The sequence below is a fragment of the Gossypium hirsutum genome, chromosome A08, assembly GCF_007990345.1.
Source record: "Gossypium hirsutum isolate 1008001.06 chromosome A08, Gossypium_hirsutum_v2.1, whole genome shotgun sequence".
Taxonomy (NCBI): domain Eukaryota; kingdom Viridiplantae; phylum Streptophyta; class Magnoliopsida; order Malvales; family Malvaceae; genus Gossypium; species Gossypium hirsutum.
The window spans coordinates 68,953,625-68,959,672 of NC_053431.1; the positions used below are offsets into that span (position 1 = coordinate 68,953,625).

At 35.1% G+C, this 6,048-nt stretch overlaps 1 non-coding gene across 1 annotated transcript; it reads left to right on the top strand.

The window, feature by feature from the left end:
• Positions 1-5,251: 5,251 nt before the first annotated feature.
• Positions 5,252-5,358, top strand: LOC121205192 (small nucleolar RNA R71). Its single transcript, XR_005900277.1, has one exon. It is a non-coding gene; the product is annotated as a small nucleolar RNA R71 (small nucleolar RNA).
• Positions 5,359-6,048: the final 690 nt, after the last annotated feature.

Sequence of the window (6,048 nt, forward strand, 5' to 3'; positions counted from 1 at the left end):
AAAGATTTCATATGACAATTATGTCAGGATTATTTTTCTCAAGTATGATAATAGAATTTCATTTTTGTACGGATAAAAGAGTAAATAGTCTGAACGAGAAGTGTATATTTATTAGAAGGAGTTGGATATTAGTTAAAATCACTACGAATGATAAGGTTTTCGTCTTGTGAAAGTTGAAAAGTTTATTACATGTTGACAAAGTTTGGATAGATGAGAATATTGGTAACCGAAGCGTCTAAACTAGACTAGTTTACATTGAGTAAAGACTTCCTAACTTTCAGTAATGTACTGTTGTATGAATTGTGATGTGTTTCAAGACAGTGAGGTAATGTGATAGTTTAGAGCATTCGATGTTACATAAAATCGGATTTGTTAAAGGGGTTAAAGCTGAACATTGAGATCTATCAAAATTATCCTTGTCAGTGTTGATATTGGGATGGAAATGAGAAGGATTATTCTTGAGGCCATATTAGAAATATTTCCATGGCGGAAAGAGGAAAATGTGATGTATCCTATTGTTAAATGTTTGGCGAGATCTATAAATCATATATGTATTGAATGAATTCCTACTCATCAGATTCATGGAATTTCAGGTCTCTTTGATTGTTGGATTTTTTGGAATTTCGGTCTCCATTAAATAAAGTTGAGATCTGGGTTTTATGTCATGATATCATGGGAAACTGAGAAGGGTTGAAAATTTAAGAACAATTAAGAGATAAGTTCGTAAACTTTCAGAATATATGAGAAATTAATGAGATATATTGGAGGCACCGTCTGAGTGAAAGTTCTTCAGCACCGAATATGAAATTGAGGAATCTAAGTGAAGACCACTTTTCTGGTAAGATTTTCGGGGACGAAAATCCCTAAAGGGGGGAGAGTTGTAATATCCTGATTTTGGGCCTAGTCAGAATAGTGGTTTTGTGACCACAAAATCCGAGATAGAAATAATTATTTTATGATTATTTTGAGGTCTATGATATGATTGCATGATTGTGTGAAAATTTCGTGAAGAAATTTTATGCATAAAGTGCTTAAATTGAAATTAGGGACTAAATCGAATAATTTGTAAAACTTGCATTTTAGAAGTTTCTAGTATGAAATTGTTTTGAAATATTAATTAGGAGGTCTTAAATAGAAATTTTACCAATTTCTAAGTCTATGGACAAAAATTAGACATGGATGGAATTTTTGGAAAGTTTAGTAGTAAGGGCATTTTGGTCATTTAGGGGTAAAATGAATTAAAATACAAAATTAAAAGCCAATTTTGCTCATCTTCAACCCCATGCTCGAATATAGCAAGGAGAAACCATGGCTAGGGTTTTTCAAGCTTTCAAGCTCGATTGTAAGTCCGTTCTAGCCTCGTTTTTAATGATTTTTACGTTTTTGGAGTCCCGGTAGCTCGATTTAGCTTATGCTAGCAATAATTTAACCTAGGGCTTATATTTGGAAAAATACCCATAGGTGAAATTTGTGTATTTTGGTGTTTTATGATAGAATATGAGGTTTTAAATTATGTTAGACAACTTGTGCTACTCGGTTTTAAGTGAAAACTAGCAAAATGGCTTAATCGGTAAAAATACCTAATAGTCATAAGTACATGTTAGAGTGAGAATTTGATGTTACCATAGGAGGGAAAAATGATCATCATGTCATAAAACATAAGAAAATAGGCTGAAGTTTAATTTACGAGCTTTGGGGCAAAAGTGTAAATATGCGAAAGTTTAGGGCAAAACTGTAATTTTGCCAAAATATGATTTTGGGTCAATTTGTATAATGTGAGTCCTAATTAGACTATATTTTAAATGATAGAGCAAGGAAAACTAAAATTCGGGCTAAAATGGGGAAAATACCTAATTGTGGACGAAATGGTAAAAGTAGCCATTTTCGCATACGAGGTAAGTTCATATGTAAATGTTGGTAACATAGCTATTATTTTAAATGTTTTAATGTTATTTAAATGATATGATAATTATTATGATATATTATACTGTGATAATTGTTTGTTAATATGCCAAATTATGTGATATACTTGGAAAATGTGAAATACTACCGAGTATCGGTAACGGCATTCCGTAGAAGATGGTTGAGACACATGATTGGAAAAAGGTCCCGTTGAACCTTAGGAATGGATTAGGATACAAGTGACATGTCACTAGGATAATTGGGCATCCGAACTCGTTGAGTTGAGTCCGAGTTCACTTATGAATGCGAATGTCCGAACTCGTTGAGTTGAGTCTGAGTTCGAGAGATGTAACTAGGCATCCAAGCTCGTTGAGTTGAGTCCGAGTTCACTTATGGGCGGGTTACATGGTAGCTTGGCTACATATGTGGCACTTATGTGCAAACTTTCCATGTATCCGAATTATATTCCGATGTGTTCAACGGGTAAAATTCTACTCAAATGGAGGAATACTCGAGATGAAAAGGACGTATTGGTAAGTACTTTGAACAGGTATGTACTTAACCCTCTGGTTGAAAACTAGATATAACAACAATATGGTAAGATGATAAATGAAAATGTGATATGAATGTCTCGGTGATGATTATGCAAATGATGTTTTATGTTTGCTTATATAGTTGTGTTACTTGCTATTTGCATGTGAGCTTACTAAGCATTTATGCTTACTTCCTCCTTTTCATTCCTTGTAGTGTTGACAAGCCAGCTCGAAAATCAGGAACGGTCGGAGGCATGCTCACACTATATCCGTATACCATCTTGGCATAATGGCTTGCATATTTTGAGTATGGCATGTATAGCATTATAATCATTTTGTATATATGGTCTTATGATATGGTTATTGAGTGGTATGGAAATGCTTGGTAATGATTAGCCATTGGAATGGCTAATCATGATCATATTTGGTGCTATGTATGCTAAATTGCTAGTTAATCCATGGAAACCATGAAATAGGTAAAATTTACCATAAAATAGATTCAGACAGCAACAGTGATGTGAGTTTGAAAAATCATTAAAAATAGTAGAGATACAATTAGATGATGAATAAAATATGTAATTGAAGAATTATGAGTCTATTTTCATATGGATGGAACAAAATAGGTATATGAGTTATATTTTATGAGATGTTTAATTTTTTGTGAAATAGGGCCAGAGCAATTTCTGGATCCCCTATTCTGACTTTGGAAATTCACCATAAATTGTTCAAAGATAATTAGAAGTCATGATTTATATGTACAGATTCCTTATTGAGTCTAGTTTTATTATAAACAAACAGAATAGTCATTGAAAATCTGTACAGGGAGATATCTGATTCGTAATACACAGAGGTCAGAGCAGTCGAACCCTGAAATAGGGAAAACTTTAACTAATAAACTGTACTAATTGGCTCGACAAAAAATTCTAGAAAAAATTAGTAAATAGATATATGAGTCTAGTTTCAGGAAAATTTTACGGAATTGGATTTCTAGTTTCGTAACTCGAGATATGAATTTTTAAACAACTATAATGCAGATTGTTAGCTTGACTGAAAATTTTAAAAATAAATTGTTTGAGCTGTTTAAGTAATGAATTAAGTCTGTTAACACCTCGTGTTCGACTCCGGCAACGGTCTCGGGTACGGGGTGTTACATAGTTCCTCGATTTGTAGCCTTCGTTCTTCATAGATAGATCCTTTGTTGTTGCTTGAACATGGCTCGTGTAGGTTCTTAAACTTATTTCCTGCAAAGTAGGTTGCACCACATGGTCATTTTTAGTAGAATGATTTATACAACCACCTTCAATTTTTGATGTGTTACTCGAATTACGAGCTTGAAAGGTGATTGTTTCTTCTCCCACATGAAGTGTGAGTTCACATGTGCCAAGATCAATTATTGTTCTAGCTGTTGCTAAAAAGGGCCTCCCTAAAATTAAAGGAACATTACTATCCTCTTCTATGTCTAGAAAAACGAAATCTACTGGGAATATAAATTTGTCAATTTTAACGAGTACATCTTCAATAATCCCCTTAGGATATCTGATTGTTTTATCGGCGAATTGAATACTCATCCTAGTTTGTTTGGGTTTCCCAAGACCTAGTTGTTTAAACATTTTGTAAGGCATGACATTGATACTAGCCCCTAAATCAGCCAAGGCATTATTTATGTCTAGGCTACCAATTAAATAGGGAATCGTAAAACTCCCTGGATCTTTATACTTGTTGGCCAGCTTATTCTGTAGTATGGCTGAGCAAACTGCATTTAGTTCCACATGCGACGCCTTATCCAACTTCTGCTTATTTTTTAAAAGCTCCTTTAAGAATTTGACTATGTTTGGCATCTGCGAAAGAGCTTCAATAAACGGTAAGTTAATATGTAACTTCTTTAATAATTTAAGGAATTTACTAAATTGTTCTTCTGTGCAGTCTTTCCTTGTCGCGTTTGGGTATGGCACATGAGGTTTGTACTCTTTACTTATCGGTTTCTGGTCATTGTGGTCCACCTCACCCTTACCTTTACTTACTATAGTTTCTTGCCTCTGTTCTGGTTTAGGTGCAACTAACCCTTCCTCATTTTGAATGGTAATTGCATTGATTTGCGCCCTTGGGTTAGATTCAATGTTACTCGGCAGGCTACCTTGTGGTCATTCAGATATCAATTTAGCGAGCTGACCTATATGAGCTTCGAAACCTTGGCTCGAAGGTTGTTGATTCTTAAGTGCTATCTCGGTATTCTGAAAATGAGTTTCCGACACTAAGATGATTTTTGTTAGCATCTCCTTAAGGTTCGGTTTTTCTCTTGTTGGTAGGGTGGTTGTTGGAAGCCTAAAGGTTATGGTGGTCATTGATTTCCTTGGCCTCCCCATGAGAAATTTGGGTGGTTCCTCCAACCTGCATTTGTAAACTATAAGGATTCTTTTTAGATCGAGGATTATTACCGATGTAATTTAACTGCTTGTTCTCCATGTTGTGGCCATAGGGTGGGTAATCTGGATTGCTCGATCCACCTCCACTTGCTTCGAACTGCATTACTGGGTGAACCTGTGAAGAACTAAGAAAATCGTCAATTTTCTTATTCAAGAGTTCTACCTGATTAGAGAGCATCGTGACCGAATCGACGTTATAAACTTTGGCTACTTTTTTTTGGCTTTGTCCTCATGATTTGCCACTGATAATTATTCAGTGACATCTCTTCTATAAATTCATAAGCATGTTCAGGTGTCTTATTATTGATAGTTCCGCCAGCGGCTGCGTCGATCATTCGTCGAGTCGAAGGATTCAGGCCATTATGAAATGTTTGAACCTGTAGCCAGGTTGGTAACGCATGGTGAGGGCATCTTCTCAAAAGGTTCTTGTATCTCTTCCATGCATCGTAGAGTGTTTCTAAATCCATCTGCACAAAAGAAGAGATATCATTACGTAATTTGGCTATTTTAGCCGGCGGAAAATATTTTAGTACAAACTTTTCGGTCATTTGTTCCCAAGTAGTGATTGACCCTCGTGGTAACGAGTTCACCATTGTTTAGTCTTATTCCTCAACAAAAAGGGAAACAATTGAAGGCGAATGGCGTCATTAGAAATGCCATTGATTTTAAAAGTGTCGCAAAATTCTAAGAAATTTTCCACGTGAGCATGGGATCCTCGTCGTGCAAACTATCAAACTGAACAAACTGTTGGATCATTTGAATGGTGTTAGGTTTTAGTTCAAAATTATTAGCAGCAACAGTAGGCCTAACTATGCTCGATTCAGTTCCTCTTAAAGAAGGTTTAACATAATCATACATAGTATGCAGAGTAGGATTCTGATTAGCAGCAATCACAGGAGGTAGTGGATTTTCTTGGTTGTCAGCCATCTCCTCGGTTGTGGTTGAAATATAGTCCTCTTGCTCTTCCTCTGTGTATCTTAAGCTTCGTCTTATTTCTCTTCGGTTTCTACAAATTATGCGATCGATCTCACTATCAAACTGCAATGGTCTTGATGGGTTTCTTTTAGTCATACACTATAAAAACCTGCCAGGAACAAAAAAAAGAAAAATTAGAAAAGAAAATAAAAATTTAAATTACAAATAAAGTAGAATGGCTAAAGTAATAAAAATTGAGTGTTCCTAATATCCTA